Consider the following 13,367-nt stretch of genomic DNA (forward strand, 5'->3'; position numbering starts at 1 on the left):
TAGACGAGAACAGGCTAAACATGCATTAATTCATTTGTTATATACTTAGTTCCTGCTGTGTGCTAGACTACAGTATGATAAGGGCTGAGGATGCAGTGATGAACAATACAGGCATGGACCTTCATGGAGCCTTGTAGTTTGAGAACAGATAGTGTTCACTCGGTGTCCACACTAGATCTCTGAAACAGATTACCTCATCATTCACTTTGTGGTGAGAGTATTTGCACCATACTTCAGGCCATAATAGTAATAGCAAAAAAGGACACTATTTTCTATAATTAATGACATAGAGAGTTCCTTGGGAAAAACCAAACTTATTTAGGTGTCACATCTGTAATATTTTGAAGGGGCTTTTGAAATTTGCTTACAATCATTCATTTTATAAAAGATTTATTAAAAGGAATTTAAAGGAGGATTTCAGAAAAATCTGTAAAATATTATATTTTATTTATATATAAGCTATCGAATTGGTGACCATGTGTATTTATATTTTGTCGAATGAATTCCTCAACCCTGTTTTAGCACAAAAATAATGATAAACATTGGTAGAGGAGTTAATGTGGATAATTGCCCACTTCAGCTGCTACTGCTGACAGATAAATCCCTAGTAAGGAAATGATTGCAGTCAAGAGCATAATCACCACACCCCAGGGACCTCCAAAGTCTTAATCAAACTTGCTTTTGTTAAGTCATTTTTAACTATTACCTTTACTATTTGAAAGTAGTGATCATGATCTATTGAAGATATATTTTATTTTTAATCTTTGAGGCTTATTACACCATCTGTATGCCAGCTGCCCTTTCATTCTTTTTCAAGTATTAGCTCCTTGATTCACACAAAATTCCCTCTGATGGGTGGTATTATTTTCCCCACTTTGCAGAAGAGTAACCAGTGTGGTTAAGTAATCTGTCCAAAATAATGCAGCTAAATCGCAGATCTGGATTTGCACTAGGGCATTCTGGCTCCTTAGTCTGTATCCCCAAATGCTCTCTGCCTCTAATCCAAGTTAAATTGCATTCTTTGTTTGTTTGTATATTTTTTATTGTTATTATGTTTTAAGAAAACCATTAATTTTGGACATTTTAATGACACAATTTTTGATAATTGGAGGGGTCATGCAATTAGTCTGCTTTAGTATTAGGACAGATGAAATCATTAGCTACAATTTTCGAGCTACTCAGTGATAAAGTGTGTTCCTCCATACTGTGTTCCGCCTTCTAATTCTAAGGCTATAGTAAATTTTACTATGCTTATAGGAAGTTTGTCTTTCCTTAAAAATATAAAGCACGGGTTGACGGTTAAAGATTTTGTGATGATAAAAACCACTGTTTCCTGCCAGTTCTTTGTGTCTCTGCTCTTGCTCATAACCCCAGAAGTCCTGTAGCTAAGTCATGGAGTTATGGGGAAATAATTGATACCATGGAATTCTAGAACCATATGCAAGTTGGTGTTAGTAGATATAAAAACTTAAAACTTTCCAGAACAAGCAGATATGCAAAAAGGAAATAGTTACATTTACAAGGAAAACCCTCATCTCTGAGAAAGAGGGAGACTCCTCTCTCCACTGAAATGAGTCAAATACAATCTAGATTTATTTCCTAAATTCTAAGATTAGGTAAATGTGTGATATTTGGCTTCATTCCAAAGCACTAGCATCTACTGATTTATAAATGACCTGGAAATATTTATGCATAAATGAGCATTCGGAGGTGAAGGAGAGAAATCAGCAAAGGGTTATGTCCCAAGAGCCAAAGGAAGAGAACGTTTCAAGCAGGGATAGTCAATAACACACAAACTTCTTCAGGGATAAAGAAAAGACTTAAAGTTGTTTCATACAAGTTTGTTGTGAATTTTTTATTTCTAATACTTTTATTTTTAATATTTTTCTTTCATTAACAAACTTTTTCTGCAACAGTAATAGGTTTTATAATTGGTGCAAATGTAAAAATTCCTACTTATAGGGAAATTGTCTAACATGATTATACTTTAATTTGAATGTTTGCTTGTGAGAATAAGCAGGGGTATTATGACTGCTAGTGGCACTTAGTCTCTACAAAGACTTTGGGGGTAGTGTGGGGAAATAATTTGTGATTATTGCCAATTCCCCTGGGAGGCTGAGTTTGGATTTTGTCAGTTTTGAGCAATAAGTTCTAGAGTAACCATCTAGGAATGCCTCCTAAGGAGCAGGAGAGCTCACCATGAGCCAGGGGAGAGTGAGCAGGAAAGAACTAATAACACCTAATATGGTTTTACTGTAGAGCACTTTGTGCACATGCTGGAAGGAATGTATTGTGCTGCAACATCTTCTAAAGAGCTCAGCATGGACACTATTATGAACACGCACCATAATGTATGTGTCATGCCCTAGTACATTTGTATAGCTGTTTTCTCTGATATGCTGTCTCTTCTCCACCTTTTATGTGTCAAAAATTAACTTAATTGCCTCCACTGGGAAGCTTTTTCTGATCTCATAGACTGGATTGGGAATCTTTATTTTCCCACAGTAGCCTGTGCATGATAAAATCAGACCCATTGGTTTCCAAAATAGATTATGAACTTTTCTAAGACAGGCATTATATTCTTCATTTTATTCTAGTCTACTTCCTGACACGTATTATGCACCTTAGTAACCGTTGTTTAACTGAACTAACTTCCTAAAGTTGTGTTAAGAGAATATCACTGTTGTAGGCATCTTCTGAAATCCTTCCCAGTGACTCCTGCCTTCTCAGACCCATACCCTTGTGTGGACTGGACCAAGTGACTTGCCTCTACAAAATAGCATATGGCAAAATAAGTAGAATGTCACTTCTGATATTAGTTTTAAAAGGACCTTGAATTCTATATTGCTCTTACTTTCTCTCTTGCCTTCTTGTTTGCAAGTTCTGATGAAATAAACTCTGAGCTGCCCTATTGCTCTATGGAAAGGGCCACATGGAGAGGTATTAAGGGTGGTTTCTGGTCACCAGACAGTAAGGAACTGAGACCCGCAGTCTGCTTGCCCATGAGAATATGAATCCTGTCAACAACGTGAAAATAATCTTGGAAAAGTATCCACCCCCACTCACACCTTAAGATGACTGCAGCACAGGCTGACATCTTCATTACAGCCTTGTGAAAAACCCAAAGCCAGAGGACCTATGGAGAATAAATTCTGTCATTTTAAGCCATTAGGTTTTGGAGTATCTGTTATTTAGAAATATATAAATTACACAATCATAAAGCCAAAAGCCTAAGATAGACCCCCGAATTACTTATGTGAGTAGATAGGAGATATCAATCACCTTAACATGTTATAGGCAAGACCTGGAAAGTGAAACTTTCCAAGAGAGGAGACACCACAGGCATCCAGATACAAAAGTCAACTATTGCAAAAGAGGGCCCATGATCCTGTAGAAACAAAATGTATCCTAGCATTTGCATTTTATGTTCTTGAAAATTGGTCAGAGGATGTGCCACAAGTGTAAAAATCAATAATTTCTTACCAGATATGATCAATATTTTGAATATTTTTTCAATAATATGTTAAGTGAGGTACAAGTCTGAGCTTTTCTTCTGAGGTTATATGATAAAAGAGTTGAAATTTAACATACCTCTGTATGATTATCAACTAGGTCCTTTCCACTGAACTATGCCATCCAATCCCACATCAATTACCAGTCCTACAAGAGAGAAAAGAGTAATATATGCTTATAGCCTGAATTTATCTATAAATGATTCAACTAGAATTCCCCAAAGCTAACGAGATTCTATTCATTCTAGAACTGAGCAAGGAAAAACACTGAACAATAAGACTTGATTGTAGAGATGGAAACAAGATTACATGCAGAGGAAATTGCTGTGTGAGTTATGATATAGCAGGAGAGCAACTTTGAGTTTCAGCTGATGGCCGTTTGTATCATACTTCCTTGGTACAGTGTAGAGAAATAAGAGGAACAAAGCTCAAAATAGAACAAATAGACCACTTAAAGATAGGGAACACAAAACGGGGCATGGAAAATGATGGTGACACATTATTGAACACTTTCCATGAAAAACATACCGAAAACACAGCAAATATTCAATGGTCTACATTATATTTGCTGAAGCAGGACATATACTCAAAAGCATAAATGATGATACAAGGTTAATATTATGATAAAAATAACATTGGCATAAAACTTACTATATTTATACACCTATACAAGCTTTTTCCATTTTCACAAGAACCCTCTAAAGTAAGTCTTATTATTTCCATTTTACAGATGAGAAAACTAAAGCTTAGCGAGTCCTCATAAATTAAAAAATAATCTACACAAAACCCAATTAAATGACATAACTGAAAGAAGTATAGTATTTTAAGGCTGGAGTGATAGATACAAATTTATTAGAGGACTTGGGGCATGGCCTGGAAAAGGAAATGCAGGATTTAAAGGAACAAGGATAGGCTCCAGAACTCAGAAAATAAATATCTGTGTCTAATCCACTCCCCCCAAAGTAAAAAATAATAAATAAATAAATAAATAAATAAATAAATAAATGAACAAGGAGGTGTTTGGTTTAGAGAGAAAGCACACCACTGATTTCTCAGCAGCAAGAACGTATATGGATCATTTAAGGAGCAATGGAGAGCCTGTGTCAAATGAGAAAATGTGTGTGGAATAGCAGATGTAGACATTAGTAGCAGATGTCTACAATAGTAGACATTGATTTTGTTCATTTTGAATTAATAGAAGAGATGAAAATTGGGTGATGAAAGGATTACACAAAATATTGCTTTCCTCATCGAATTCATCCCCTTTCACTTACTATTAATTATAATGCTTTGTATTCTATTTTGTACTTATCATTTTTTCAAAATTATTGTCTGGATTTTTTTCATCTCTTTTTTTCCAAAACAAACAATTTTTATTGAAGCATAGTTGATTTACAATGTTGTATTAGTTTCAGATATATAGCAAAGTGATTCAGTTATATATATACATATATAAATATATATATATGTATGTATATATATATTCTTTTTCAGATTCTTTTCCATTATAGGTTATTACAAGATATTGAATATAGTTCCCTGTGCCATACGATAGGTCCTTGTTGTTTATCTATCTTATATACAGTAGTGTGTATCTGTTAATACCAAACTCCTAATTTATCCCTCCCCCCACTTCCCCTTTGGTAACTGTAAGTTTGATTGCTATGTCTGTGAGTTTATTTCTGTTTTGTAAATAAGTTCATTAGTATCACTTTTTAAAATTCCACATATAAGTGATATCATATGATATTTGTCTTCCTCTGACTTACTTCACTTAGTATGATAATCGCTAGGTCCATCCATGTTGCTGCAAATGGCATTATTTCATTCTTTTTTATGGCTGAGTAATATTCTATATTCTATTGTATATATATACCACATCTTCTTTATCCATTCATCTGTCAATGGACACTTAAGTTGTTTCCATGTCTTGGCTATTGTAAATAATGCTGCTATGAACATTGGGGTTCATGTTATCTTTTGGAATTAGAGTTTTTATCTTCTCTGGATGTATGCCCAGTAGTGAGATTGCTGGGTCGTATGGTAGCTTTAATTTTAGTTTTCTAAGAAACCTCCATACTGTTCTCCATAGTGGCTGCAACAATTGACATTTCCACCAACAGTGTAGGAGAGCTCCCTTTTCTCCACACCTTCTCCAGCATTTATTATTTACAGACTTTTGGGTGAGGACCATTCTGACCAGTGTGAGGTGACAACGTATTGCACTTTTGATTTGCATTTCTCTAATAATTAGCGATGTTGAGCATCTTTTCATGTTTCTGTTGGCCATCTGTATGTTTTCTTTGGAGAAATGTCTATTTAAGTCTTCTGCCTATTCTTTGATTTGGCTGTTCATCTTTCTTATTTTATCAGTACACTTTGCATCACTTGATCCTTCCTACCAAAATTATTTTGAGTTTTTAATACCATCACCTCCAAGTTCTAATTTCTTATAAGCCCATAAACCCTAATTCAGTCTTTAAATGTTTTCATTACAGAGAAGCAGTTTAAAGATAAATGTAATACAGAGGGAAAAAATAAAGGAAAGTTAACGTTCATCTTTTAAAATGATTATTCTTTCTGTAAAATTCCCTAACTGCTTTCATTTCATCAGTTTGTCCCTCCTAAATTATAGTTGGCAATGGATTCATTGTAAGATTAACTAAGCAAAGCCAAGACCATTAATTTATGGGTAACATCTATTCATTCTTCATTTATACTGCTGAGTAAAAGGTCATGTTTTTATGCCAAATTAAATGCAACTGTAAAAAGCAGGAAGACATTTTTAGCAAAACATTCACAAAACTCTTTGACCTGTGTGGTCAGAGACAGTATAATACTAGGAGCAAAGCCACAAATAAACTAAATCTTAAATTATTAAAAATTTCACAAATCAGGATGTTGAAGGAACTGGCAAAGAGTCAAAGTCATTCCTAATTTTTAATTGATATTTTTACCTTGTTACACCCAAGCCTAGAGTAAGTAATATATTTGAAGTTTTCTGCTGAGTTTATTTTCTGTTGCTACCTTTGAAAATATATTAAAGGAAAAGGAAAACAAAGGCTTTTTACAACTAAAAAAATTATATATCCACTCTTTTTATTTTTCAACTTAAAGAACATTCTTTTGTAATGAATGTGTTTTTTTTTTTTTTTTTTTGCGGTATGCGGGCCTCTCACTGTTGTGGCCTCTCCCGTTGTGGAGCAATAGGCGCCGGACGCGCAGGCTCAGCGGCCCTGGCTCACAGGCCCAGCCGCTCCACAGCATGTGGGATCCTCCCGGACCAGGGCACGAACCCGCGTCCGCCACATCGGCAGGCGGACTCCCAACCACTGCGCCACCACGAAAGCCCTACACAAAGTATTTTTATTTCACTGACTGTAACATTGGCTGTTTTCACCCTTATTTTTAATTTTGCTTTTAATATAGTGATCAAGGTAAACTGAACTACATTTCATAAAAATGTAGTTAATAAAAATAAACATTATTGCAATTTTATAGCCTAAAACTGTCTATTTCCCAATTTTCAGTATGGAAATGGGATGACATAGTCTTAATATTCTAATATTACGTTTCTATAAAACACTTTAGAAATAAAAAATATTAAAATAATATTATTTTGTTTAAATAATATTTCCTTTTATAGTCACACTTAAATGTAAAATACAGAGAGAAATCCTATAATTTGTACATCCATATTCATATGTATATTTAAAAGGAAACTGTGTGATTCTTTTCACTATTAATGCTTAGAAATGATATATATCACATTTCCAGATGTGAGAAAATACAGAAAAACCTATTTTTCATTTTATAAAATGTCCAGAATAATTTATGAACATAGAAATCACAATTATAATGATGATTAAAAACCTATGGGATGCAGCAAAAGCAGTTCTAAGAGGGAAGTTTATAGCAATACAATCCTACCTCAAGAAACAAGAAACATCTCAACTAAACATCCTAACCTTACACCTAAAGCAGTTAGAGAAAGAAGAACAAAAATTCCCTAAAGTTAGCAGAAGGAAAGAAATCATAAAGATCAGGTCAGAAATAAATGAAAAGGAAATGAAGGAAACTATAGCAAAGATCAGTAAAACTAAAAGCTGGTTCTTTGAGAAGATAAACAAAATTGATAAAACATTAGCCAGACTCATCAAGAAAAAAAGAAGACTCAAATCAACAGAATTAGAAATGAAAAAAGAGAAGTAACAACTGACACTGCAGAAATACAAAGAATCATGAGGGATTACTACAAGCAACTATATGACAATAAAATGGACAACCTTGAAGAAATACACAATTTCATAGAAAAGGACAACCTTCTGAGACTGAGTCAGGAAGAAACAGAAAATATAAGCAGACCAATCACAAGCACTGAAATTGAAACTGTGATTAAAAATCTTCCAACAAACAAAAACCCAGGATCAGATGGCTGCACATGCGAATTCTATCAAACATTTAGAGAAGAGCTAACACCTATCCTTCCCAAACTCTTACAAAATATAGCAGAGGGAGTAACACTCCTAAACTCATTCTACAAGGCCACCTTCACCCTGATACTAAAACCAAAGATGTTACAAAAAAAGAAAGCTACAGGCCAATATCACTGATGAACATAGAAGCAAAAATCCTCAACAAAATGCTAGCAAACAGAATCCAGCAGCACATTAAAAGGATCATACACCATGATCAAGTGGGGTTTATCCCAGGAATGCAAGGATTCTTCGGTATATGCAAATCAATCAATGTGATACACCATATTAACAAATTGAAGGAGAAAACCCATATGATTATCTTAATAGATGCAGAAAAAGCTTTCAACAAAATTCAACACCCATTTATAATAAAAACTCTCCAGAAAGGAGGCATAGAGGGAACTTACCTCAACATAATAAAGGCCATATATGACAAATCCACAGCCAACATCGTTCTCAATGGTGAAAAATTGAAACCATTTCCACTAAGATCAGGAGCAAGACTAGGTTGCCCACTCTCACCACTATTATTCAACATGGTTTTAGCTCCCCAAGTTTTAGCTACAGCACTCAGAGAAGGAAAAGAAATAAAAGGAATCCAAACAGGAAAATAAGAAGTAAAGCTGTCACTGTTTGCAGATGACATGATACTATACCTAGAGAATCCTAAAGATACTACCAGAAAACTGCTAGAGCTGATCAATGAATTTGGCAGAGTAGCAGGATGCAAAATTAATGCACAGAAATCTCTTGCATCCCTATATGCTAACGATGAAAAATCTGAAAGAGAAATCAAGGAAACACTCCCATTTATCATTGCAACAAAAAGAATAAAATACCTAGGAATAAACCTACCTAAGGAGAGAAAAACCTGTATGCAGAAAAATGTAAGACACTAATAAAAGAAATTAAAGGTGATACAAACAGATGGAGAGATATACCATGCTCTTGGATTGGAAGAATCAATATTGTGAAAATGACTATACTACCCAAAGCAATCTACAGATTCAATGCAATCCCTATCAAACTACCAATGGCATTTTTCACAGAAGTAGAACAAAAAATTTCACAGTTTGTATGGAAACACAAAAGACCCCGAATAGCCAAATCAGTCTTGTGAAAGAAAAACGGAGCTGGAGGAATCAGGCTCCCTGACTTCAAACTATATTACAAAACTGCAGTAATCAAGACAATATGGTACTGGCACAAAAACAGAAATATAGATCAATGGAACAGGATAGAAAGCCCAGAGATAAACCCATGCACATATGGTGACCTTATCTTTGATAAAGGAGCCAAGAATATACAATGGAGAAAAGACAGTCTCTTCAAAAAGTGGTGCTGGGAAAACTGGACAGGTACATGTGAAAGAATGAAATTAGAACACTCCCTATCACCATACATAAAAATAAACTCTAAATGGATTAAAGACCTAAATATAAGGCCAGACACTATCAAACTCTTAGAGGAAAACATAGAACACTCTATGACATAAATCACAGCAGGATCCTTTTTGACCCACCTCCTAGGGAAATGGAAATAAAAACAAAAATAAACAAATGGGACCTAATGAAACTTCAAAGCTTTTGCACAGCAAAGGAAACTATAAACAAGACGAAAAGACAACCCTATGAATGGGAGAAAATATTTGCAAACGAAGCAACTGACAGAGGATTAATCTCCAAAATATACAAGCAGCTCATGCAGCTCAATATCAAAAAAACAAACCACCCAATCCAAAAATGGGCAGAAGACCTAAATCGACATTTCTCCAGTACAGATTGCCAACACACACATGAAAAGATGCTCAACATCACTAATCACTAGAGAAATGCAAATCAAAACTACAATGAGGTATCACCTCACAGCGGTTTGAATGGCCATTATCAAAAAACCTACAAACAACAAATGCTGGAGAGGGTGTAGAGAAAAGGGAACCCTCTTGCACTGTTAGTGGGAATGTAAATTGATACAGCCACTATGGAGAAGAGTATGGAGGTTCCTTAAAAAACTAAAAATAGAACTACCATATGACCCAGCAATCCCACTACTGGGCATATACCCTGAGAAATCCATAATTCAAAAAGAGTCATGTACCACAATGTTCATTGCAGCACTATTTACCATAGCCAGGATATGGAAGCAACCTAAGTGTCCATCAACAGATGAATGGAAAAAGAAGATGTGGCACATATATACGATGGAATATTACTCAGCCCAAAAAGAAACAAAATTGTGTTATTTGTAGTGAGGTGGATGGACCTAGAGTCTGTCATACAGAGTGAAGTAAGTCAGAAAGAGAAAAACAAATGCCATACGCTAACACATATATATGGAATCTAAAATAAAAAATGGTTCCAGTGATCCTAGGGGCAGGAAAGGAATAAAGACAGACGTAGATAATGGACTTGAGGACACAGGGAGGGGGAAAGGGTAAGCTGGGACGAAGTGAGAGAGTAACATTGACTTATATACACTGCCAAATGTAAAATACATAGCTAGTGGGAAGCAGCCGCATAGTACAGGGAGATCAGCTCGGTGTTTTGTGACCACCTAGAGGGGTGGGATAGGGAGGGTGGGAGGGAGACGCAAGAGGGAGTGGATATGGGGATATAGGTATACGTATAGCTGATTCACTTTGTTATACAGCGGAAACTAACATAACATTGTAAAGCAATTACACTCCAAAAAAGATGTTAAAAAAAAAAGAAATCACAGTTATAACAACCAGTTGATTAAAGTGTGAAACAGTTATCCATGTTGTTTATTTCCTTTCATATATGTAAAAGTAGTTGCTCTTTACTTTTACAGGGTATATAAGCTTATGATACAAAAGAAGATGCTCTCTGCAAGAAGGCAAGAATACTTGCTTTATAATGAAGGAGATTTACATTTTATGGAGAACAGTAGAGGAAAAAGTGTATATCAATAAATAATATCAAATGAAGCAGAAAAATGAAGAGAATTAAGCACATATTTAATGCACCGTCAAAAGAGCTACATATTTCTCTTATTTATTAATTTGCCTCTCATATCACGTTAGGAAACTCAATGCCTTTTGTGGATTCAACTCTAAATTTCAAGAAGGACTTTTTCCCATCACTTTGTCGAGGGAAAAATGATGAGCTCAATTGAAAGTCGGTAATAATATGAAATTGTATTTCTGAATGGGAAATAAGCATATGACACACATTTGCATCCTGGTTTCTTTTGTTATAAAATATGAAAACATTAAAATGAGATATAAGATAAATTAGAAACTGGTTTGAAGGAACTAATCCTTCCAGTTTCACTGTGTTGCCCTATAATTAAGCATATCCAATAGTTGTCAGAAACATGTAAAGTAAAATAATTCAAAATATTAAATTTCATTTCATGGGAACGCTCTCTTCAAATTGAAGGGATTATCAGGCTTTCTTCTTGTACACTAACAGAAAAATACTTTTCTCTACTGAACTCAATCTGTGAACTAAATGAGCACAAAGTAAATAAGGAAGGCTTGAATGCTTGAATCGTGGAAATCATCAACTTTTAAAGCTATCCATTCTAACAAGTATGAAGTAATATCTCATTTTGCTTTTGAATTTCTCTATTGATTAGTGATGTTAAGTGTCTTTTTATATACCATTTGGCCATTTGTATGTCTTCTTTGGAGAAATATCTATGCAAGTCCTTACTCATTTTTTAATTGGGGTTTAAAACATTATTGAGTTGTAGGAATTTCTTGTATATTTTGCACATTAACTCTTTATCAGATATAGAGTTTGCAAGTATTTTCTCCCATTCAATAGATTATGTTTTCACTTTGTTGATTGTTTCATCACTATCATGTATTCCACACCCAACCTTTATTTCTCTGTATTAGAGAGTGACTCTGCCTCCCATAATGTCAAGAAAATAGGCATTGTCAGGAAAGATTTCATTCAATCATTTTCTTTTCCAACTGCAGATTCATTTGAATAATAATAATAATAGCCATTTTCTGAAAATTTGTCTTGTGCCATGCACTCTACTAATTCTGAATTTCTTAACCCATGCTTCAGTTTCCTCATCTGTAAAATGGAAATACAGTAGAACCTTGCTCATGGGTTTTTGTGAGTTAAGTAATTTAAAAGCATAAATATTAGTGCATGGCATGTAATAAATATTGAATACATTTAGCTGTTTATTACAAACATCATTATTATCATCAGTCTCCGTGCATTTGCTCTAACCATAAAATTGGGCATCATACTTAATGCTTCCCTTCCTCTCTACGTGCATTCAATTTATTACTGTTTTCTCTTGATTCTAGCTACTAAATTTATCTTGTTATCCCCACTGTGACTTTCCAAGTTTACAATCATCTCTCAGATACTTGTATAATTTAGAATATTATAATTGCCTCTTAATATGTCTCCCTACCTGCAGACCTTTCACTTTTTAATCCAGTCTTCATAAGGCATGAGAAGGACCTTATGAAAAAAAAATCAAAGATTAATTTGATAAGTTACTTTCCTATTTAAACTTATTAATGAGTCTTCATGGGAATAGATGTAAGATTCAAACCCCTGAACTTGATTTAAATCCTTGATGCTCAACGTGGGCCAGCAAATGGACCAGCAGTGTTAGCATTACTTGTAAACTTATTAGATATTAGGGCCCCACTCCAAAACTACTGACTCAGAATTTAGGTTTTAACAAGATCCCAGATGATTTCTATGCACATCAATTTTTAAGTACTGACTTACATAGTCTTTTAATCTAGCTTCTGCCTACCATTCCAACTTCATCTTTTCCAATTCTATGCTTTGACACACTGTGATGCAGCCCTAATGATTTTTTAAATTATTGTATTTAATATGTATTTAACCAACTCTGTCTTCTTCTAGGCCTCTGCATATACTGTTTGGTTTGTCTGCAGCACTATACTTACCTTCATAACAATGCATCTTTTCCAAAGTCAAACTCTTTTATTCAAGTCTCTTTTTCTCTTGCTGGTCTTTCAAGAGTGCTGTTCTGACCGCTATATGTTATATACCCCACCCTTTTGCTTCCATAACACATTGTACTTCTCCCATCCTAGCTCTAAACATAATCTCATTGTAATTCTTTTGTCCCAATTACAGTAAGATTATAAAATAAATCAGTGCAAATATCCTTACTACTTTCCCCCCATGTTATTTTCAGTGCCTAGCAGAGTGACAATACATGACAGATGATCAATAAATATTTGTTGAACAAATGACAAATGACAATATTGAGACTTAAAGTGTTTGAATAATTTATCCTATTACATAGTTTACAACTAGGGAATATTAAAGTCTAACCACATTCTCAACACATAATTTTCCTCCCTCATGTCTCTAGATGTTTCCTTCTTGAAATAGTAAACTCT

General features: G+C 34.5%; 1 long non-coding RNA gene across 1 annotated transcript in view; it reads right to left on the reverse strand.

Annotated features, from left to right (window-relative positions):
- Window positions 1-13,367, reverse strand: part of LOC132598011 (uncharacterized) — a 68,404-nt gene that overhangs the window by 12,600 nt on the left and 42,437 nt on the right. The window contains exon 3 of the long non-coding RNA XR_009565632.1: window positions 3,592-3,660. This is a non-coding gene — a long non-coding RNA (uncharacterized lncRNA). The remainder of the gene's footprint in view (window positions 1-3,591; window positions 3,661-13,367) is intronic.

The sequence above is a fragment of the Globicephala melas genome, chromosome 10 (genome assembly GCF_963455315.2).
Source record: "Globicephala melas chromosome 10, mGloMel1.2, whole genome shotgun sequence".
Lineage (NCBI taxonomy): Eukaryota > Metazoa > Chordata > Mammalia > Artiodactyla > Delphinidae > Globicephala > Globicephala melas.